This window comes from Hippocampus zosterae, chromosome 9, assembly GCF_025434085.1.
Source record: "Hippocampus zosterae strain Florida chromosome 9, ASM2543408v3, whole genome shotgun sequence".
In the NCBI taxonomy this organism is placed as follows: Eukaryota; Metazoa; Chordata; class Actinopteri; order Syngnathiformes; family Syngnathidae; genus Hippocampus; species Hippocampus zosterae.
In genome coordinates, this window is record NC_067459.1 from 22898995 (window position 1) to 22923113 (window position 24119).

Sequence of the window (24119 nt, forward strand, 5' to 3'; positions counted from 1 at the left end):
TGGCCCGGTAGTCCAGTGGTTAGCACGTGGGCTTCACAGTGCAGAGGTACCGGGTTCGATTCCAGCACCGGCCTCCCTGTGTTCTCCCCGGGCCTGCGTGGGTTTTCTCCGGGTGCTCCGGTTTCTTCCCACATTCCAAAAATATGCATGGCAGGCTGATTGAACACTCTAAATTGTCCCTAGGTGTGAGTGTGAGAGTGGATGGTTATTCGTCTCTGTGTGCCCTGCGATTGGTTGGCAACCGATTCAGGGTGTCCCCCGCCTACTGCCCGGAGACAGCTGGGATAGGCTCCAGCACCCCCCGCGACCCTAGTGAGGATCAAGCGGTTAGGAAGATGAATGAATGAATGGTTCGAAACGAGTGTCTGTTTTGTCTATTTTCTTCTGAATCAATCCGTCACATTTTGCGTGGTGATAGTCGGAATAGGACCCCCAAAAAGCAGGAAGTCAGGGAGGAGCAGGGTGGATTGACCAAAATGTATTCAACAAAAAAATACACACAAGTGTACAATGGAAAAAACACAAAGTCGAAGGACTCGAGACAACGAGAAACACCCGGGACAAGGCACAAAGGGTTGACGGAGCTAATTGGTTACACACGAGTAAAAACTGATAACGAATGAGAACAGGTGGCGAAAAAAGGGCACATGAGGAATCGTTGGCACCGCCCTACCCACTCTTGAGGACTTGCAGACTGCAAGAATCAAGACAAGGGCACAGAAAATCCTCCTGGATCCCCCGCACCCTGCCCACCACCTTTTTCAGCCACTCCCCTCAGGCAGACGCTACAGATCCATGCGCACCAAATCCAGTAGACACTTAAACAGCTTCTTCCCTCTAGCCATTAACTCCTTAAACAGTCACTGACGTAGACGCTCTTCTTGTACTACAAAATGGTGCTACAAAACTACTGGTTATTCTAAAATGGTTCAATGATTTTGTTGTTTACGATGACACAAGTGCAGCGTGTTATACCGGAGACAAATTCCTTGTGTGTTGTACATACTTGGCCAATAAAGATGATTCTGATTCTGATTCTGATCAAAACCAAACGTAACCAGAGCGAAACATAACACAAACCATTGAACAACATGACAGGGTAGTTATTGTTTACCCGCTACCGATTAGCAAAACCATTTTGTTCACCTAGCTTACATGTCTTTGTGGGTATTACAGTGACAGATAAACTAGATGTCGGAGTTGTTGTCCTTTGCCTTGCAGATGATTTTTTCCCCCCAATTTTATCAAAAACACAATCTTTGATTAAACATAAATCATTTTCCATGCTCCGTCGACGCTCCGGCATGACGTAGCCTCTGCGCTCTGTGTCACAGCATACTTGCTAGGTTTGTGGGAGCTATGTAAAAAATAAATTGTTTTTAATGTTTTTACAGTCGCCCCATGTCCTTCAATTGCTGATTTGAGTCAAGTTACCCCCCACACACACCCTCTGCTATTTCGTATGTTCGTACTTTTGTGTTATCATACTGACACAAACCTCACACACCTCACAGGTAGGGTGGCAACAGACTCTCAAAAGGCACAAATTAAATAAAGTGTGGCGTAAAGGGCGAGAGCCCAAGGACAGGACACATTTTTTTTAATTGAATGTCACCATCATTTCGTTCTATTGCCTGGTGACCTGCAGGAGCTCTCTTTTGACTCTCACAGCTGCCCTTGAGCAAGGCATGTCCTCATGTCCCAACAGGCTTTGTGAAATCTAATTCAAGCTGTCATTGTGCTTGTTTCACATCGTTTCATCTCAAGGTTTTCTTTGGCGAATCATGAGCCTCACTGATTTGGAACGGTACGACTGTTAAACAAGATGGTCAAGCCGGTGGAGATCAAATGTCAGCTTGATAGATAGGTAGGAGGTCTAAAATGGCATTTTTTTGGAAAAATAACGTTTGATTTGAAAGGAGAAGCCACAGAGCAAAGTTACTTGATACTCGTGTGCCTTGAGATACAAGTTTATTCCGTGATCACGCTCTTAACTTAAAACACTGTACCATGTCACTCTGTGACAAATGAATGGCCATTGTCCTGCTTTTTTGATTTGATTTTTTGAAACCCATGCAGGCCCGGGGAGGCCGGAGCTGGAATCGAACCCGGTAGCTCTGCACTGTGAAGCCGACGTGCTAACCACTGGACTACCGGGCCGCCCTGTTCAATAATTGCATATTGTAATACAAATCAGTGTAATACAATCAATGTGAAACCATTTGTTTCAAAGTCAATCAGTGCACATTGGACCGAGATTTTTTTTTTTTGGCTGTGATGCTTGTTCTCTGCTCCAAATTTGCAGCACTTATAGTAGATGTCTTAATTGTGGCCTGATGTGACCTCCAGCACTAGTTTTGAAACTTCCTGGCAACCGCGACTTCATGTCTGGCTCAAAGCTACCTGGACCCTGACAACATGCACCTACTGGGCCAACAATTTGGCCCCCGGACAAGCCCAGCGCCGGGGGCCATGATCCGTCTTTGGCTATGACATCAAATGGACCTTACGGGTACGTAGGATTTCCATCATAATTCGGCAGCCAAAGCACAGCGGTAAGAATGAAACTCTGGCGCCCATTTATCAGCACTGTGGCCAGGATTTAAGTCCTGCCAGCGCCCTCACCCCCCACTGCTTGCATCACCGGCCCACTACAGACATGCTACATGCTTTGTTTCAGCTGCTTTTGGACCTCCCTGGCCTCTCAAGATGCACGCTTCAACGGTTTCCGAGCCACGTTGCGGCAAAAGAGGCATCAGAGTCCTCTGCGGCGAGTCACCTCTGTGAAAAAAAAAGAAAGAAAAAAAAAAGCGCTGGCATGATAAGGAGTCAAGTAAAGCCTCCTTTTGCCGAGCACTCAACCTTTACCATTAAAACAAAGGAGAAAGAGGATGGACACGCCCAAACCCGATTACATGCTTGAGAGGGCTTTGGCGTGCTGATTAAAATAATGAAATAAGGTCAAAAACATCTGAGAGAGATTTGTGGCACTGCCAAGCTTTTGCTTTTGTGCGCTGACCTCGTCACATGATGTAACCACCGGAAGTTGACACATCATCAGGGGATGGTCAAATGGTCGAATTTGCTGGGATTTGGTAAGGAGTGGAAAAAGTCAACCTGTTGACATAAAAAAAAAAAAAACATTTAAACTCTCCATAACTTCCACTTTTTTGATGATTTTCATGCTTGTGAAATGAGAAAGCCAAAGGCTAAGCTATTTTTTTTTTTTTACCAGGTCTCCCCTTTGAATTATACTAGTCAATTAGTTTGCATATCTGTGCAGGTGGTGCATGCAGCGGACACATAGCCAAACACAAATGCTCTCCGAGGGTTCAGTCGCCTAAGTCACAATAGAGCCGTCCATTTTTTGTGTCCATGCTGAGCGTACACTTGATTGATTTCAAATGCGCGTCTGACACTCACCGAATCCTGGGTCACCAACTGTGTTTGTAATTTATTCATTCATCAAACCTGTACTTTCACCTTTCTGGATTGCAAAGGTATTTGTTTCAAGCACAGAAGAACCTTTCGTACAAATGACAAACATCCCGCCGGGCACCGAGGCCTCAAAACACCCACACGGCAATCCACGAAGTCCTGGTCTGTACAGCTCGGATAGTCCTGTTCAAAGTCAATCTGCGTCAATTATCTTTCATGTCAAATGTAATTGACAGACATATATTGTCACTTCTCTTGTTTGCTCCGCGCTTAACGTTTTACAACCGTGGTGGCGTTGCAAACATTTCCATCCATCCATCCATCCATCCATCCATCATCTACCGCTTATCCGGGGCCGGGTAGCGGGGGCAACAGCTTTAGCAGAGAAGCCCAGACTTCCCTCTCCCTAGCTACTTCTTCCAGCTCTCCCCGGGGGATCCCGAGACGTTCCCAGGCCAGCTGGGTGACATAGTCTCTCCAGCGTGTCCTGGGTCTTCCTCGGGGTCTCCTCCCGGTGGGACATGCCCGGAACACCTCACCGGGGAGGCGCTCAGGAGGCATCCGAATCAGATGCCCAAGCCACCTCATCTGGCTCCTCTCGATGTGGAGGAGAAGCGGCTCGACTCTGAGCCCCTCCCGGATGACCGAGCTTCTCACCTTATCTCTAAAGGAGAGCCCGGACACCCTGCGGAGTAAACTCATTTCGACCGCTTGTATCCGAGCATTTCTCGAATGAAATATTAGCACATTAGAGCGATGAGGAAAACTGTACCGGATTCCGTTTCCATGATTGACATTAGCGAAAATGAACGATTGTTTATGTTTTTTGGTTATTTTTAACGGAGTGGGATAAGGCATGATTAATTAATTCACATAACGATCCATTCCACAGAATCAACCCAATTGTCAGTCATTGAACATTATTCCCAACGGGCAGAATGGTAGTTCCCATGGAACAAACGATAGCAGCACTCTTGAATTCTCTGGAACGATTGCTAATGATGCAATCTTTTTTTTTTTAATTATATTACTGTAGACTGATGGAAGAGGATGTGATTATGCAATCGATTTGCAAAATATCGTTCCAATTCCTAATCATTCAAGCAAATATCATGCCCAACTCAAGAAAGGTTGCCATGTTCCAGTCCAGACAAAACCTCAACAGACCTATGAATTCTTCAGAAGCCATCTCTGAACACTTGAGCATTCGTCAGTACCCGATGTGAGTCGCTTCTTTTGTTCGTCTTCTGACAAAGTCAAACTTTTTTCCACAATTGATGCAAGATTGTGAAATGTACCCGTCAACGTCAGCTGCAAAGCGTAGCTGCAGCTGAACTGGGCTTGATAACGCAGATAAAACGTGTTCTGATTGAACTTGAAAAGATATTGTATTTAGCTAATGATACAATATCATTAGCTAAATGTTTTGGGCATTTGTCACCGTTGGTGTTGTTGTTTCCCCATGTGGCCACATTCACATCGCTCACTCGGACACGCGCGCCGTGTCCTGTTGCGATTTCCTATTAGCCGGCCTGTGACGCTGCTGGAAATGAACTATTAGTGGGGCTTAGAGGTCATGAAAGAGGTGGAAGAATCTAAAGAGAATCTAAAGTGTTTTTAGCTCAGAGGCTGGCTGATTATCGGAAAGTCAATGGGGTTTTACTCCCAGAGGAACAGCTTTTGTATCCCAATGTCTTCCGTTTTCATCGTTTGGGATTATACTTAAACAGTTCTGTAGTAACTTTAGTTTTCAGCTACCAGCTCTTTAGGATATTTGAGCAAATTCTACCTTGCGAGAATGAACCTATATTTTGTCACTTTATCAACATGTTTTCTGGAGAGAAAAAAAAATCACGACTGTGGCGGTCGAAAATGGCAGAAAATGGCTTTTACATTAGCCGTAAAAGCGCAAAAACCATATTTCCCACATTTCACCAATTCAATCACTCCCGCCACGGGCATTACGCTCCTCAATGCTTTGTCTGACTGTGCACTTTTATGTGCTTTAGCGGCTTTTCTGCTTCCACCATCTTTAACCGTAGGGAGCTGATGCTTTTCCAAAGTGGCTTGCGGAAGTCAATGGCAGGCGGTCGCATTCTATCACCATTTGCAGGTTCGGCTAAGGAAACGGGAACCATTGATATTCACAGCCATCCCTGCATTTTGGATGGCACTCCGAGCGACTCTGACACATGCGCCACCCACCCAGAACCCCCCCACCTCCATCACCAACCTCCACTGCTAAAAGAGCTACTGTGTTAATTGGGCCAAACTGCATTCGGGAAGGAAGGGGATATTTATCGTAAGCAGGCATAGATGGATCACATCTGGCAGGTTCAGGGAACAAAGAACACGTATGCTAGCCAGCATCTTCGTCCCTGGTCACAGCAGCCTAATGAAAAAAATCCCCATGTGCGCTCCCAATGTAACTCTGCGCTACGCGGGGCTACCTCCTGTGTTCACAGTTTACCTTTACAACTCTTCGGGAGGAATACAAATTGGCCCAAAACCACACAGACACTTACTTTGCCATTGGAGAGTTTCTAACAGTACATTTGGGAGAATCGCCTTCCAGATTAATTGAGGGGATTGGCAGGGAATGAAGTGAGCTCAGAACATTCCTAGATTTACATTTGACGGACATGTCCCTAAACACAAACGCGGTTGGCCACTGTAATCAACACGTTTTTTTTTTTTCCTAAAGCAGCCGCAATACCTGATAATAGGGTAGGTATCGAGCCTGTTGGGAAAAATACAGAAAAAGCAGGATAGGTAATGAGCTGTGTGGCTAAAATAGAAAAGAAGTAGTATAGATATTTCTATGCCGCTGCTCACCTAAGCACTAGGGTACACACATTAGTTGTTTTGATGACACTGATGGCACTAAATAACACAATCACATAATAACACATGGGCACAAAATAGACAGCTCTTCCTGGGAAGAGAGAGCTCCCATTGATTTAGAACCCATTATCTCACGAGTGTAGGGGTCGGCGACTTTGTGCTGATAGACGCCCGGCCAAGCACTGAATGATTTTACTCAGCCATAGTTTTTGTCTCTATTTGTTGTGTTAAATAAGCAAGGGAGAGTTCAACGATTTGGAATATAATTTGGATCCAACATCACCTTCACACATTACAAAAATCAATTTTTTCCTCACGAGACCACGGGGCAGTTACCGGGCCTCATCTAGAAAAGGATGGTGTTAAGAAGCTAAATGGCTAAAATGAGAAAAAAAGGAGTGTAAGTAAGAAGTTAACTGACTAAAACAGAAAGAAAGGTTGGTAAAACGCTACTTATCTAAAATAGAATGGAAACAGAGTGTGAGGTGAGGGGGCGGGGGGTAACATGACTTAATAACAAAAAGGAACTGGAGCTGAGGAGCTGAGTGGCAAAAATACAGAGAAGGTATTGTATGTAAGACACTAACTGACTAAAATAGAAAGGAAAAGGGAGGCAAAGTGCTACTTATCTTAAAGGGAAAGGAAGCAGAGAGTGAGGGAGCTAATATGCCTTCCAAAAGAAAAAGAAGTGGAGCTAAGTGGCTAAAATACAGAAAAAAAGGTCTGTAGGTCAGAAGCTAACTGGCGAAAATAGAAGGAGTTTGATACAGAGCTACTTAGCTTAAAAAACGGTTTGGTAATCAGCGTGTTCTCTAAAATACAGAAGACGAAGAGCTTATCGCAAAAAAAAACTGAAAAAAAACTGTGTTGTTAAGGGATTGACTGGTTAAATGAATGAATACACGGCGTAGCTAAACAATTAGAGTGCAGAAGAGATTAAGCGCTAACTGGCTAATCAGACAAATCGAGGTTGTTAAGAGACTATAGCTGTCTTAAACCTGGCGAAATTAACAAAGTTCAGGGGGTAATGTATTAAAATACAAAAAAAAAAAAAAAAGAGCAAGGGGCTATCTTGCTAAAGGACCCAAAAAGTCGAAAAGTCAGGGCCTGCAGTGTTGAAGACGGGGATGTCAGGAGCTAACTGATTGATACGATAAACAATCACAGATCCTTCCTTCAACTCGAGCTTTTCATGTTGCAGCGCAGATAACTGATCCAGAAAGTCCTTGGCAAACTCCTCCACACAAGACAGATCAATAAGTCATAAAAAGCTATCCAACGTTGTTTGCTCGCCAATAGTCACACAACAAGCAGTGTGTCATGCCGTTGTGACATTGCTGTTATCGGGCCACCGCTTTGTCACCTAAGAAATTTAGCAATGTTTTCATGTTTGATGGACACGCTAGCATCTTGTATGCAATCTTCCCAGAAGGACAAAATCTGTAATCCCTGAAGCAAATTGTTTGTTACCTTTCTTGTATTGAATAAATGAAAAGTTTTCAAAGGGCTTCAGATACTGGAAAAAAAAGAACAAATGATGGCTGCGATGCTCCCGCCAACGCCATTTGGATTCGATTGTTGTGTGATGGCGTGAGGAAAAATGAAAATCGCAATCTGGACGCCTCTGACGGCAAAAGCCCGATCCTTGGACGAGCAGCGGCTCAATTAAAAAGGGCTTAAAAGTTTTTATTTACCGCAACTCAGAGAGAGAGAGAGAGAGAGAGAGAGACAATATTATTTTTGACAGCTCCTTTCAAGCCTGTGAGCAGGCAATAATTGTGTGCAGCCACAACACGTGGGAGCTCGGGCAACTGCCGACAGGTAACACATGTCACAGCGACGCGAGCTGCTAAACGCTCGGATACTTTCTCCGCTTGCTCGCCTCTTCACTTTATAGGACTTTGCGCCAGCCATTGTCGGCGTTTTCTTTGCGTGTCAAAAATAATTGAATTCGTCTGAGACGACACGCGGTTTAGACGCCGGGCGCATACCTGCCGGGGAAATAGACAACGCAATCAAACAACGGACATAATTATCTTGGAATAAACACATGGCATCAGCCGTTCAACACAAACTAATTGATAGAGTGATCATAGCGCTCGTCATGGTCTCATTCAGGCATGCTGGTGCATTTTCATTCACGCATGTGCCGCATTATGTTTACACTTCCGAAATGTCGTCTATCATCTACCACTGGACATCTGTTACTTAGTACCCCAGTGGCTCTAATTAATTTCCCAACTTCTCTAAGCCTTACTCTGGCTTTTCTTTTGTTTTGTCCACCTGTAGGCAGTTCTTTCATTCATTTCCACAAGCATGTGTGTTGACTTGAATACCAAATCATCCCAATCGCAGTCGTCCCACACAAGCACGGAGAGCGCAAGCAAAGTCCACAGAGGACAGCCAAAGCCAAGAACCCCGAACCGCTAAACAATAAGTCGCACGCACCAACTCCGCCATGTGTTGCGTCATCGTGATTGACGTCAGATGCCCACTATGGTTGCGCATGACAAAAGCCTCAAACCCCAATAAATCCAAACCAATTATCCAAACTCAGTCACCAAAAACACAGATCATTCATTCATTCATCTTCCGAGCCACTTGATCCTCACTTGGGTCGCGGGGGGGTGCTGGAGCCTAACCCAGCTGTCTTCGGGCAGTAGGCGGGGGACACCCTGAATCGGTTGCCAGCCACTCGCAGGGCACACTCACACCTAGGGACAATTTAGAGTGTTCAATCAGCCTGCCATGCATGTTTTTGGAATGTGGGAGGACACCGGAGCACCCGGAGAAAACCCACGCAGGCCCGGGGAGAACATGCAAACTCCACACAGGGAGGCCGGAGCTGGAATCAAACCAGGTACCTCTGCACTGTGAAGCCAACTTGCTAACCACTGGAATACCGGGCCGCCCAAACACAGATCATGACAGACCAAATATTTTTGGAGGTGAGTGGATATAAATTGAACGATTGACATCTTGGGGACACCCTCACAAAAACATTTGCTGCAGGTGTTCCAATCTGTTTTGCCGGGTGAGTGCAAATGACGTACAGTCATACCTCGGTTTTCAACCATAATCCGTTCCAGAAGGCTGTTTGAAAACCGAAACGACGCTCTTTTTTTGAGAAAAAAAAAATCTTTATTGATCTGTCTGCTCACAATGGAACGTTAAACGAGGAAGCGTCACTTCCTCGTGTAAAGAAGGCGAGAGGAGTCAAGTGGCGCATTCAAGTGCGCTCAGTTTGGTCAAGAATCGATATTCGGTCGTCATCCGAGGCATAAAAAAAAAAATAATAAAAATTTTGGGCTGAGAACGGAGACGTTCGAAACCGAGGTTTGATTGTACTGACAATTTCTACCAGGCGCCGGGCCTAAATGTGCATTGTATACATTTTGAGTAATGGCCGCCGGCAACGACATCGGGCTCCAAGATGGAGGACGGCCTCCTCAGCCACCCCGCCATGACTGGCGAGGCTCATTCATCTCTACTCCCCCCCCCCCCCCCCCCTTTAAGCAAAGCCATTTAAGGACGGCGAGCGTCATCCTTGGCAAAACCGTGAACCTACCCACAAGGTCGGCCGACCGGCCGCCCGGGGACGTCGGGTTCTCGCCGTTGGCGAGAGAGGCAATGGGGTGCGAGCACGTCGGCTAATGTGAGCCTCTCATTCTGTAGCGGGACGGTGACGGACGGGAGCATTTCGAAGAATGGACTTTTGACTCTAAGCGCGAGAGCAAAGGTTCATACATAATTTCCGCGCCAACATTTTAGGCCTTCAATTATTCAAGCAGTTCAAAGCACGGGCAGATTTGATATCCATCAACCGCCATCTTCATTCCGATGCGGAAATGCAGCACATTAGCGCGCATAATGGCGGCAATGTGTTTATTTGCCCGCAGACGATGCCAAATTGTAGCGAGCTGTTCACACTTAATGTCTCGTCAAGATGACCGAGTGAGGCATTTGTTTTGGGGAAAATAGGAAAACCCTCAGCTGGAAACGGAGTCCCGGTGTTATGATTTTCCCGCCATAACCGTGAATCACTTTTAAGTAATGACATTTGAAAACAATTACCTCCGGGCTGCCAAGAAGCCGCAGCTGTTTAAGTTGAAGCGGATTCGCCATCGCTCGAGAAAATGAACTCTTTGACCTCACTTGGGAAAGACTCAAATAACCAGAAATGTATAACTGTTCTGAATGTGCCGCTTTGATTGATTTATTAGGTTTATACCGCAGGCGGCGTGGTGGTCTTCCTGTGTGGAGTTTGCACGTTCTCCCCATGCCGGCGTGGGTTTTCTCCGGGTACTCCGGTTTCCTCCCGCATTCCAAAAACATGCATGAGAGGCTGACCGAACACTCAAAATTGTCCCGAGGTGTGAGTGTGAGAGTGGATGCTTGTTTATCTCTGTATACCCTGCAATTGCCTGGCAACCGGTTCAGTGTGTCCTCCGCCTACTGCACGAAGACGGCTTGGGAGAGGCTCCAGCACCCCCGTCACCCTTGAGAGGATAAAGCGGATCGAAATATGGATGGATGGATTTATACCGCATGTCATAAAGTTCAATTCAGATTTGTTTTATTTGATAAATGAATTTGTTCATAAAGCACCATGTTGAGTGACGTGCACCCCCCCCCCCCCCAAAAAAATGCATCATGTTAAACAGCGTATCCCCCCCCATCATATCCCCAAAGTAGGAAATCGGGAGAGGTGGAAACGAGTCATCGCTCCGCAAACGTCTCATTTTGTGGAGACGGCAACTAACGTCACATCATTGCCGCGCCTGATAAATGACCCGTCAGCGTCGGTGATTCACTACGATCACCACGTATGTCAACCTTAAATATGCGGGGATGAAATTCACGTCAAGTGTGAGGTTAAAACACTCAAAACAAAGCAGATTTACGGCCGGTTATATTTGGCTTTTGATGACGTATAGGTCGGATGTGTACAGATGAGGTTTTTGCAGACGGGATTAACTGGGCACAACATGAGAACATGTTTATTTTGCATCATACCACAGTAATAATAATAATAATAATAATAATAATACATTCATTCATTCATTCATTCATTCATCTTCCGAGCCGCTTGATCCTCACTAGGGTCGCGGGGGGTGCTGGAGCCTATCCCAGCCGTCTTCGGGCAGTAGGCGGGGGACACCCTGAATTGGTTGCCAGCCAATCGCAGGGCACACAGAAACAAACAACCATTCGCACTCACACTCACACCTAGGGACAATTTAGAGTGTTCAATCAGCCTGCCACGCATGTTTTTGGAATGTGGGAGGAAACCGGAGCACCCGGAGAAAACCCACGCAGGCCCGGGGAGAACATGCAAACTCCACACAGGGAGGCCGGAGCTGGAATCGAACCCGGTACCTCTGCACTGTGAAGCCCACGTGCTAACCACTGGACTACCGGGCCGCCCCAATAATAATACAATTTATTTATAAGCGCCTTTCAAGACAGCCAAGGACACTTTACAATAACAAAAAAACACAAAAGAATACAGTACCCACAAGCAACTCCGCGCACTTACGATTTCAAACTACGTTTTGAGCTTGTCGGCCAAAATTTCAGAGGCTTTCACGATCAAACTTTTCAAAGGGCTTTTCGTCAACTCAAGGGTTTTGACCAATTTTTGTTTTCTGAAGTATATTCCAGAACGGTGACCAACAATATCCTCGGCCAACAAAAGTAAACAAACCGTCATCATAGTATAAGATGCCATTTCTAAAACAGCAAAAATCAAAAGCAAAAAGCAAAAGCAAAAATCAAAAGCAAACAGTCCTTTGTGGTCTGCTGTGCCACGGGGCCCCCCTTCAAGGCTCGAATGAAAAGATATATTAAAAGTTAAATGATGAATTATGCCGACTATTCATTTGACAATGACGACACGAGACTGCACCCGGAAGCAAGCAAAGGAAAGGCAAGCAATGCAAATTCCTCCTGCTCCTTATGACGGAAAACAAAACAAAAACGCCTGAGCCAGGTGAGGGAGCACCATTGCTTTTATCATGTCTTTTCAAAGTCACACGATAAAACTTCACTTCGCCTTTTAAAATGACAAGCCGCTGATGACCTCACTGTCTCGCTCTCGCTCGCTCTCGCTCTGACAGATGCCATGTTATGTTCCAAACAACAACATCTCGGCTGTCGAACGCCCCTGCGCAAAAAAAAAAACCTGCCGGCTCCGTTTAATAGCTTATTTTGTGCGCCTGACGACGCAATAGTACGTCGGCTCATTGACTTTTAGGCTGCGACCGAGTTGTCGGCAGCTTTGGGCTTTGGGTGGGAACCATGCCGGTATTATCCCGGCTTGCCACCTTTGCGCCTTTGAGGCCACGGGCAGACTGGGTGTACGTCGTTGGGAAAAGATGGCAAAAGTGCGTTGAAGACCATCCCGCCTGCCCTCTGCCGACGTCATTAACGCAAAATTTTGTAAGGTCTTTTTTTACAGCGCTCAAAATGTTTTGTCATCCGCAGCTGTTGTTTTCCTCGCTATGGCCCGCTCGACGTCTGTTACCGATTTGCAGGTTGCTCTTCGCAAATTCACCGAGTCCCATTTTTTTATGCCCGGGTTGTTAACGCGGAGTTACGGGCAGATCTTGGCTGGCGCTACCGGTGCCAAATCATAAGTCACTTGTGATTATAAGTTTGGACCTGTTGTGGCGTCGTCAGTGCCGGCGGGAATGCGTCGGTTAATTGTTTTTTTTTCGACGTTCGCGATAGGGTTCGGTACGCATCCTCGGTGAGTAGCAGAGGTTTATTGCTCACTGCCGATTTGTTTCTGCTCCGGGGCTTTTTTTAAGTGGTTGTATTGACTCTCGTGGTGCATTTGTGCGATGGGTTTTATTGATTTTCGGTCTTCTTTTACCTTCGCTACGGTATGAAAGGCAGCACGGCCCAAGTGGTTGAACGTTCGTCTTCCAGAGTTGCGGGTTCGACGCCGAGTTCTTGTGACGGAACGCCCCCGATTGCTACTGATGTGTTGAAGAGTCTCGCACTCTCAACCGCTGAGCTCATTTTCTACGTGTTTTGAGTAGCTCTCGACTTTTCATGATGGTTACCTCCCAAAAAAAAATCCAAATAAATCAAATAAAATCTGAAATTGCTCCATAGCCTCTTCGCTGCCCATCTTCAAAGCCCTCCTCAAAACTCACTTGTATTCTTTGGCGTTCGACTCAGCATGACTTAGATTTGTTCTTGATTTTACCTTCTGGTGCTTTCTACCGCCTTTATTACCGATTTGTCTTACTGTTTATTGTGCATGTTAAATCGCTCCGTGTACGGCACTTTGTATGCAGCGTTGGCTGTTTGAAAGTGCTCAAGAAATACTCTTGACTTGACTGAACTATGAGTGATCAGCATCGATGCCGCCGACCGTCTTAACTTGTCATGCTTTTTAGTCTTGAGGCGGCAAGCTGGACCAAAGGAGAGAACGAATGACAGAGGTGTACGTCGGGAGAAGACGTTTTGCAGGAATTCACCGCCGTAAATGGAGCAAGCGTCAAAGTCGTTCAATGACGAGAAGACGGATGCGATAAATATTATCTTTGAGCGGCGCGCGATGCAGGATGATGACACAAAGTCGGTCGTCCGCCGAGGCCGTCGCTCTATCAAGGATTGTCTTTGTGGCTAGCAAACACGCTGACGTGACCTGCCGATGAACTGCGGGGGCTATACTGGGTGAAAATGAAATCAGGATACGTCGGTGCCGGATGGATTTTGACATTGCCTCTCCAACATTCATAACGCTCAAAGGACACGGCGAGCATTCGATGGAGGCCTCCTCCCTCCTTATGTCGTTTTACGACGAGCTCCGAGGCTCTGCGATCCAGCGGCGGACCGGGCGAGCGTGGCTCCAGCGGAAAAAGCCATTCCATTTGACCTCCGCGGTTGAGGCGCGTTATTCACGATAGGAAAAGCTCCTCTGCCACCGCGGACGCAAGACGAGGAAACAAACAAGTTTAACAGGGGAGGACTCGCGGAAGGCATGCGGAGCGAGTGCTCGCCCACCCCACCCCCCCCCACTCCTCCATTAAATGCCGTGGTCACCTTCAAACAAAAATAAATTGACCGCTGAGTGTCTCCGCCCCGTTGCCAACTCCCCGCCTGCTTCCTCATTAGAGCGTAAGTCGAGCTCTAATGAGCGGGAAAAAGCCCGCGTGCTGCAAGGAAGATGAATGGACCTGAGAGGCTGCCTCACGCCCCCCCCCCCCCCCCACATCTCCATTTCTGCTACACCGGCGGTAGGGGGTGCCTTCTGCTAAACCCTCCGTGGACCAAAGAGCCTTACAAGGTCCTCAATCATTCGGCCAATTATCCTCAAAGCCGTAGCCACGGGCGCAGGCCTTTTTATCAACAACAAGGACGATCTAAAGGGACATTCAGAACATAAAAATCCACAGGACCGAACCATCATCTTGTTTTCATCCACTATATAAACTTCCTTTTGCAGTTGGATATAAACGAGTCAATGTGGACCAGCACCAACAATGCTCAGTCTGACAGTTCTGCAGAAGGTCCAGAAGTTGATAACGCAAATTTGCCACATCCATCAGACGGAAATATCGAGACGAGAGGGCCAAGCCGACTTGGAAATGGATCATTCCGGAGCAGTAAAGATAAAGTAAAGTGTGCGCTCATCAAGATGAAGGCTGGGAAGAGGATGGACGGCGCTTGCGTGAATTCCGTGATGGATTTAAGCCGTCTTAAGGCTGCTTGTGACTCAAGCGGAATAATCGTTGCTTTTACAGCTGGAGCATATATTGTATGCGCTGTTATATCGGATGTTTTGCCCGAACCGTCCTCAGATGTGTCCATAAAGCATATTCTGGGGGGAAAAAAGATCATTCAGGAGGGCAGGACAGTATAAATAAAGAGGGTTTTTTTTCCTAATGAGCAAACGTTTGCTTGATGAGATCTTTTAGTAGACGCGGTTGGTGGTACAAAGAGATTTGCAAATAAATGTGCATATAGAGTTGTTGAATATTAATAAGAACTCAGGGTGCTGTTGCACACCATCAAACGATGCGGGACTTGGGCGGAAAATAAATCAACATTTAAGAGGTGATTTTGCTCTTTGAAAAAAAAAAACGGTTTATTACTGAGGTATGACTGGTCCCTTACTAAAGATAAAAAAAAGAAATAAATAAAATCCTACCCTCTGAAAAGAGTCCTTTTAAAAGTTTGCCACTTGCGCTCTTTATTTATTTTTTTATTTTTAATGACCGAAGCTCTTCTGCCTGCCGAATGCCGCTTCCACTCCGACGGTAGAGCGCAGAGGCGTAGTATTGCATTTACGCGACTCCACAGGTTGCCGTTCAAATCATCCCGCTTCCACAGTACATTTACAAGGCACTCGGTTCTGCCCCGGTGTGCGCGCGCTTTCCATCTAAATGGACAAATGAATGTAATGAGTGAATAACAGATCGTTGGGCTCCCATCACTTAGATCTGCGGCGCCGCCGTTTGCAGAGCAGTCGGCCGGAAAGACGCAAACAGTCCGACTCCAACGGATGATGGATTTTTCCACCCGCTATGGATGCACTTGTATTCACTTGTGTTTGGAACGACGGAAGAATATTCTAGAAGGGATTTAAAGTTCCATCCATCCATCCATCATCTACCGCTTATCCGGGGCCGGGTCGCGGGGGCAACAGCTTTAGCAGGGAAGCTCAGACTTCCCTCTCCCTAGCTACTTCCTCCAGCTCTCCCCGGGGGATCCCGAGACGTTCCCAGGCAAGCTGGGTGACATAGTCTCTCCAGCGTGTCCTGGGTCTTCCCCGGGGTCTCCTCCCGGTGGGACATGACCGGAACACCTCACCGGGGAGGCGCTCCGGAGGCATCCGAATCAGATGCCCAAGCCACCTCATCTGGCTCCTCTCGATGTGGAGGAGAAGCGGCTCGACTCTGAGCCCCTCCCGGATGACCGAGCTTCTCACCTTATCTCTAAGGGAGAGGGATTTAAAGTTGAACATTCATAAACGTGTCCCGACTGGGCTGATGGGAGAGTGGGATGCCTCTCTGACCGGTCGGGTGGCTAAATAGGATTCAGAGGATTGGAGTCAGCAGGGTGCGGTCGCGCTTAGTGCAGGGGTGCCCAAAACTTTTTTGAACAAAGATCTACCGCTGGCTTAGCAGGTCCACCTTGGAGTCCAGTTCTGGGTTTGAATCTCGGGTACTGCGGTTATCGAATGACGAAAGGTGGAGCGCACAAAATAGGACGAACTAAAATGAGCAAGATGAGGTTCCCGTTTAATGACTAAGATAGACTTGGGGTTTGGGGTTTGGGGAGGGGGGGGGGGGGTTTCCATCAATCCATCCATCCATTTTCCGAACCGCTTAATCCTCACTCGGGTCGCGGGGGGTGCTGGAGCCTATCCCAGCCGTCTTCGGGCCGTAGGCGGGGGACACCCTGAACCGGTTGCCAGCCAATCGCAGGGCACACAGAGACGAACAACCAATGCACCTCGGGACATTTTAGAGTGTTCAATCAGTCTGCCATGCATGTTTTTTTGGAATGTGGGAGGAAACCGGAGCACCCGGAGAAAAGCCACTCAGGCCCGGGGAGAACATGCAAACTCCACACAGGGAGGTCGGAGCTAGAATCGAACCCGGTGCCTCTGCACTGTGAAGCCGACGTGCTAACCACTGGACTACCGGGCCGCCTGGGGGAGGGGGGGGTTGTTTAGTTTTTTTTAAAAATCAAAGCCATGCAAAAGTGATTGCCCCGCCAAGGTCGAGCGGTAGCTTGCCAGCTAGTTCCATCAGTGAAGTGACATTGACCCGTCAGAGCGCAAACCGGGCTGATTCAGCTGCGCCCACCTGTGCAGCATTCGCGGGCACTATTCCGTTCACACATCAAGGACTCTGCGATTTTCACTCTGCCTCTTGATGCAAATGCAAACAAACAATCAAAAGAAAAGCGATTTGACAGCGACTGGCTTTTATACTGAAGGCCGAGCGGGCCCGTTCCCCGGAGACATAAACGGCAAGGAAAAAGACTCGTGGATGACTTTGCTGTCATGTTTGAGTGCAGCTTCTTTTTGTTATCAAGTAGCATTCGTGGGATTTTATTCGTCTTCCGAGCCGCTTGATCCTCACTAGGGTCGCGGGGGGTGCTGGAGCCTATCCCAGCTGTCTCCAGGCAGTAGGCGGGGGACACCCTGAACCGGTTGCCAGCCAATCGCAGGGCACACAGAAACGAACCACCATTCGCACTCACACTCACACCTAGGGACAATTTAGAGTGTTCAATCAGCCTGCCACGCATGTTTTTGGAATGTGGGCGGAAACCGGAGCACCCGGAGAAAACCCACGCAGGCCCGGGGAGAACATGCAAACTCCACACAGGGAGGCCGGAGCTGGAATCGAACCCGGTACCTCTGCACTGTGAAGTCGACGTGCTAACCACTGGACTACCGGGCCGCCTCGTGGGATTTTAACTGAGAGAAAAGTACTTGGAAGAACATTTCTTGTGAAATTGTTCACGTTCAAGATACAAATTGCAATCATTTGGATTGGATTTTTCAACCCTGGAAACAAACGGCATTCTTTGAAGAAACATTTGGCTTCTCCAATTTTTTTTTTTCCATTATTTCGCCGTATCGGCACCGTTTCGGAGAACTGCTTCATCTCTATGTAGCAATGAGTCAGCCAACTGCTGCTCTCAACCCAGGATGATTAAATGGATTTAAGAGCTTTCCTTACTTTTTTTTTTTTTAATTTTAGTTTTTTAAACACGGCGCTTTTATTCTGAACACAACTCCAAGACGGCAGAGGGAAGTCTGGACCACTGCAGCCTAAAGCGCGACGGACTCCGGTAATTGGGATTCATGTTGTGTTTCCACATGTGAAAGTAAGTGTAATGAGAACCAGCATGAGGAGCTATGATAAAACAACACGGTCTAAAATACTGTCAATTTAGCTGCGGGATTGATTAATTGAGTCATTTGATGTGATTGCCCATTCGCCAAAAAAAAAAAAAACATTTATATGAGCACGCCTCCCAGGAAATCACTCTTAACTGTAGCTAATAAGCCGGAACACGTGGAGAGCCTGCGGAATGAGAGCACATTTAAATCTCCTCCTACCAAGCGCAGCCCCCCTCGTCCGAGGATCCGCAGGTAAAAACGCGGTGACGACTGCAATTATTTGTCTGGGTAAGCGCTCGCGGCGACGGTGACGACAAGAGCGCCGACACAGGCAGAAATTCATCCCTGCGGAGAACGCCGTGACAGCGTACGCTCAAATGAGGTGTCTTAACACCAGCTTGTGTCACACAGAAGTGCCAGAGCAGACAGAGAGGTGGGAATACATTATATGCTGGATATGTCGGAATCCATCGAGCAATCGTTTTATTTGTTTATTTATTTTTTCCAGGTTCACCTGGCAAACAAAAATCCAAGCAACAAAAAAAAGTGACAGATGTTTTTTTTTTTCCATGTCGACTGGTCGACTCGTCTGTGCATCAATTTAACCACTCTGCAATGACGGTTAATGCAGTTGACTGACCAATGGCCAATCATATGTTTAATAACCGTGGAGAACCAAAGGAACCTTTTCTTCTTTGGAAAATTATGAATTTTACATTAAATGACTGCTGTTTGATCATCCATCCATCCATCCATCCATTATCTACCGCTTATCCGGGGCCGGGTCGGGGGGCAACAGCTTTAGCAAGGAAGCCCAGACTTCCCTCTCCCTAGCTACTTCTTTCAGCTCTCCCCGGGGGATCCTGAGTCATTCCCAGGCAAGCTGGGTGACATAGTCTCTCCAGTGTGTCCTGGGTCTTCCTCGGGGTCTCCTCCCGGTGGGACATGACCGGAACACCTCACCGGGGAGGCGCTCAGGAGGCATCCGAATCAGATGCCCAAGCCACCTCATCTGGCTCCTCTTGATGTGGAGGAGAAGCGGCTCGACTCTGAGCCCCTCCCGGATGACTGAGCTTCTCACCTTATCTCTAAGGGAGAGCCCGGACACCCTGCGGAGAAAACTCATTTCAGCCGCTTGTATCCGGGATCTCGTTCTTTCGGTCACGACCCATAGCTCGTGACCATAGGTGAGGGTTGGGACGTAGATCGACCGGTAAATTCTTCTTCACCACGACAGACCGATACAACGTCCGCATCACAGCAGACGCTGCACCGATCCGCCTGTCGATCTCTTGCTCCCTCCTGTCACTGAATGCCAAAATACATGTTTTTTCAAATATTTCATGCTTTAATCCCAATTTAGGATTAGGGCCAAATTTGACCCTTTGGGATTTGAGGGTAGCATTTGAGTAGCGGAATTTATAGGAGCTAAATTTGACCCCGTGGGTTCTCCAGGGTTAAGCATCACCAACATGAGCACCTCGCTGAAATCGCACAGTTGGTGATAATAAGATCACTAGCACAGTCAATGTGAAAAATGTGCAAGTCTGCCCTCAAATATGTTTAACAAATGCAGCTGCGAGCTGAGTCTGTTGCCTTAATCTTCAATATCGGTCTTCAGCCATATCATCAAACGCCGTCCCGTAACAGTGAAATGAATACCATTTATTGTAGTCTCTGCATCGACGATGACACTAAGACAAGCGGAACCTCTTTATTGTGAAAATGGATGTTCAAAAACTATATCCAATTGTCATTTCTTCGAAAATTTGGCCGCAGGCAAATTGCATTATGGAAATGTAGTCGGTTCACAATGTTAGCAAAGCTGTGGAAATGGGTTTTGAGAGCATGGAAGCCTCAGCTAATGCTAGCTTGCCCTTTTTCCTTCTTAGTCATGGCACGATGTAACTTAAAAAATCTTTTATCAAAAGGGGTATTTGTACATAAAGGAGAGTGAAAAAAATCATTTTAAATACATTTCACAATGCAATTTGTGTCGTGATTCTGTTTGTGACCAGCAGGTGGCACTGTAGGGCTCCCCCTGTAGCTGCACACCTGTCGGTCGTTATGTAATTAGTGCTTTAAAAGGACTCCCAGCCCAAACACTCAGTGTCGGGTCATTGTTTGCTTGCAAGTTGCAACTGTCATATTTGTTTCTGTCATGGTTCTGTTCCTGTTAGTTTTTTGCCACCGTTTTGTTTTGGTCCTTTGGATTCCTTGTGTTCTTGCAACTTGGTTTATGATTTAGTTTTCTGTGTTTTAATACAATTGGTCACCCTGCTCCTCCCTCTTGCCTGCTTCTTGGGGTCCTCCGCCACCACCTCGCATCGTGACAATTTGTAGTTGGTGTTCTTGTTCCATCACCTAATTGAATTCATACACTTAGAGTGCCTTTACCAATTTTTTTTTTAATTCAGTATTTGTTAAGTGTAGACTGTGAGTACTCATCAACCTCTTCCTCATTCCACTGATCCCACACCCTGATTTACTGAATCACAAATTGCAAACACCTTCATGGGCTCACAAATAGTTGATCTAAAAAATGCTAAGCTACAATCCATGTAATACGACCGATTAGCAAGAGTGCAGATGTGCTACCCCGAAATGGTGTGAGAGTTTTACAATGTCGGAGGGTGTCCACATGTGAACGGTGGAGCCGTAGTCTAAAATTCAGGTTACTAGCTATTAAAGTAGCGAGCAAGCTAACACGCCTTTGCCTGTGACCAAATTTCTGAATCGTATACAGCTGGCCAATTAAATGTTAAGATCAAAGATCATCTTGTGGCTCATTTGTAAAATGGAAATGCGTGTGTGTTGTCAGACTGAAAAATATTTTTTCCTGTCAATTAAAATCGAAAAGAACCACTGTTGCTCCGATTCATTGATGGTATCAATGCTTGTTTTTTAATTGTTTTGGGAGCGGGGGGGCTTTGGCAAAAAGGTTTGTCCATTGATGTTTTGTAGGCAATGCACCAATTTTTGCTTGGATAACTTTTTGCGTGCCGACATCGCTTTGTCTGGGAGATTAATCACCTCGGGGAAGAAAGCAGATTTGGAGGCAAGCGGCGACCTAAATACAGCAAGGAAGGGAGGAGTTGTTCTTGACTGCAATTTTTTTTAAAAACAGTGTTTGGTTAGCACAGCGCATCGTCTTTCCGAGTTGAGCCTGGAAAATTGTTCCCGCGATTTCCAAGGTCCTACCTGCTGAGCTCCTGTGATCAACTGAGCTGTTGTGATCAACCCTCTTTCAGGGATGCTAAAGCAAAAACCGGATAGATTTGGAATAAGACAGGACGACACATCAGTTGACGCCACTCGACTGCATAAATTCTTCAAACAATAATACAATATCCCCGTTCAACATGTGCATTCATCTCGGACTAATCGGCGATGATCTGATCATTTGAATCAAGTGTGTTGGAGGCTGGCTAGGGGATCTCCAGGACCGCACTTGAGCACCCCTGCCACATCGCAAAGCAATTATTGTGTTGTATGAATGGTAACAGGTGAAGAAACGGCTCACGGTACCTTGCCCTCTCTAATTGTTCTCCTTGTCAGAATACGTCGCTGGCATCGATACATGTATGAATGTGCATTATTTATTGAGTGACATACAGGGGTGTAGTGGGCTTGGTACTGGGCCGGGGGGTACGCCGTCCACCCACTTCTCCCGACGCCACATTAAATTTTTATTTCTGAGTTATGCTTCATAACATTGGCCTGTGATTATTTTGGAATAGTAAAACATTAAATGTAACATTAGTTCAACTGGTGTTGGTAGCCTATGAGTGATGTTCTGTACACCCACACCCACAGAATCGCGTACACCCACTTAAAATATCCCCACTACACCACTGGTGACATATGATCATTTCCTGCTCATGGCACACGTCATGCTTGGTTTCGTCTCAATGAATATGACAAAAACAACTTAAGAGCAGCGGTTGTCAGTCTGAGATGTCCTCCATTTCGATTGTCGCCATCATTTGCAAGCACACACATTCGCTGGTATGAAAGCCCGTTATTTCGTTCATTTGGCCGTTCCATTCCGCTTCGAATTCATCTCTAGAGGCGCCCTCCGAGGTGTCGTGATGACATTGCACAAATACGACACGTGTTTGATGGCGGGTGCGGCGAGTAAAAGGGATCGTGAGCGCGGTTTGTTTGGTCGGGTCTTGTTTTCGGTAGATTCATTTCCGCGGTGTGCCTTGTCATTGTTTTCACTTGTGTCTCATTAGTCTAATCAAGGCCCTCTCGGTCCGTCGCCTTTGTCTCACCTCCTTCGTGCTTGTTGTGTTTGCTTCCTGGCCTGCACTTTACTTTTTTTGTCTCTCATGTTTAAGCTTTCAATCATTTAGCCTTGTTTTTGTTTTTCTTTTTTTTCCCTAAAAAACACTCTCTCAGCCTGCTGCGCAATTGTTGGACTGCGGGCTCTATTGACTACTCAGACCTCAAAACCTGGTCGCTTTAAGAGACAGAAGCTATGACATAAAATGGTGCTTAAATATACAGAATAAAGTTGCAGCAAAAGAATAATTTTACTGAAATCAATATTTAATTTGAAGCAAGCGAATGATAAGGATCACAAGAGACGTGAATTTTTTGTAACGGGAAAAATCTGGCGCCCGCTTGGTAATTAAGATGGCTTAACCACCTGATTATTGTTGTTGTTGTTATCATTTGTTGTTGTGTCTTCATTGGTGTCATTGTTACCGCGGCTTGCGATTATTTATTATATATAGTATTATATATTATTAAATATTGCTGTTATGTTGTTGTGATTGGTGTTAGCATCACTGCTTTTAGCGGTGAAATTTAAGTGTTCCCTGCTACCCATAAAAAAAGGTCTCTTTGTGTATTTTGTGTCTCAAAATACACAAAGGAGTAAAAAAAATAAATAAAAATACTCAATAGCTACAACACACCTCTTGGTGAGCAAGAAATGCAATGTGCGGTTTTCGTGACACATCCGGGCACACAGATTGTGAGTACTTGTTTAAGTACTTATAGGAATCTAAATCGATAATTACGTGCGAATGGAAAGTTTCTCTTGTGATTTTCCTTTCTAAACTTTTAAATTTTTCTTTTTTATTTCATTGAGCCGCTTCCTCGCACTGTCAAGGTCGCCCCAGCTCGTCTCCTCTGACAATTTTTATCTGCCTGCAAGCACCACAAAGGGAGCTCCCATCAAACGCGTGCTCTCCTTCTTATTATAATGACGGCTGTCAATGGTGATGGATTAGCGCATGCGTGATCAAGCCGCAAATAGGAACCGCAAACGCTTCTGCATAGGCCGCCGCATGCGCTTTGGGTTTACGGGCAAACCTATTGGAGTTGTTAATCAGGATCAAATGTCTCTCATCCATTTTCACTGGCTTGGAGTGAAAATGAATCATGAAACATCTGCAGATATTCAGAGCTGACTCATTCTTTTAGCCTCCCGTCAAAGTGCAGTCAACTGACAACAGAGCACAAATGGGATGAATGCAATCCCTTGATCAAGCTGGTGGAAAATTCCAACAAACTGGACATCTCGGTTTTCGCAAAAAATAAAAAATAATAATGATCATAATAATAGTAATAAAATAGTAATAAAATAGTAATAAAATAAAATTCGGTTTGCTACTACCCAGCATACAATCTTCAATATATTGTCGACAGCATTACATCAAAAACAATCACTATCACAGAAGGCACGATTTTTTTTGGGGGGGGGGGGTTCCAGTTTAATGGCATGAATGTATAAGTGAAAACCACTCGTCGAGTTCTGAGTCGTTGAGTTGCTGTGAGGGCAACTCATTGTTTAGTGGCGAGTGCCATCTTGGTTTTAAAGATTGTTGTTTGGTGAGATGTTCATAACGCGACCAATGTCATGTTTCGTGTTGCAAATCAACACCTTCTTCGATGTGATGATGCTACTAGCTGTTGTGAAGACACGGGGGGCTTTTTAATGTGCATG

At 46.2% G+C, this 24119-nt stretch overlaps 2 protein-coding genes and 1 long non-coding RNA gene across 3 annotated transcripts in view; 1 reads left to right on the plus strand and 2 right to left on the minus strand.

The window, feature by feature from the left end:
* The window catches only part of tbc1d20 (TBC1 domain family, member 20), a 198365-nt gene extending 175298 nt beyond the window's left edge, over nucleotides 1–23067 (plus strand). The window contains exon 9 of the transcript XR_007964180.1: nucleotides 23046–23067. The gene's annotated coding sequence lies outside the window, so the exon portion shown is untranslated. The remainder of the gene's footprint in view (nucleotides 1–23045) is intronic.
* Nucleotides 1–24119, minus strand: part of igsf21a (immunoglobin superfamily, member 21a) — a 157261-nt gene that overhangs the window by 105656 nt on the left and 27486 nt on the right. The gene's annotated exons all lie outside the window — the stretch shown is intronic.
* Nucleotides 16126–24119, minus strand: part of LOC127608121 (uncharacterized) — a 33057-nt gene continuing 25063 nt past the window's right edge. The window contains exon 3 of the long non-coding RNA XR_007964188.1: nucleotides 16126–16228. This is a non-coding gene — a long non-coding RNA (uncharacterized LOC127608121). The remainder of the gene's footprint in view (nucleotides 16229–24119) is intronic.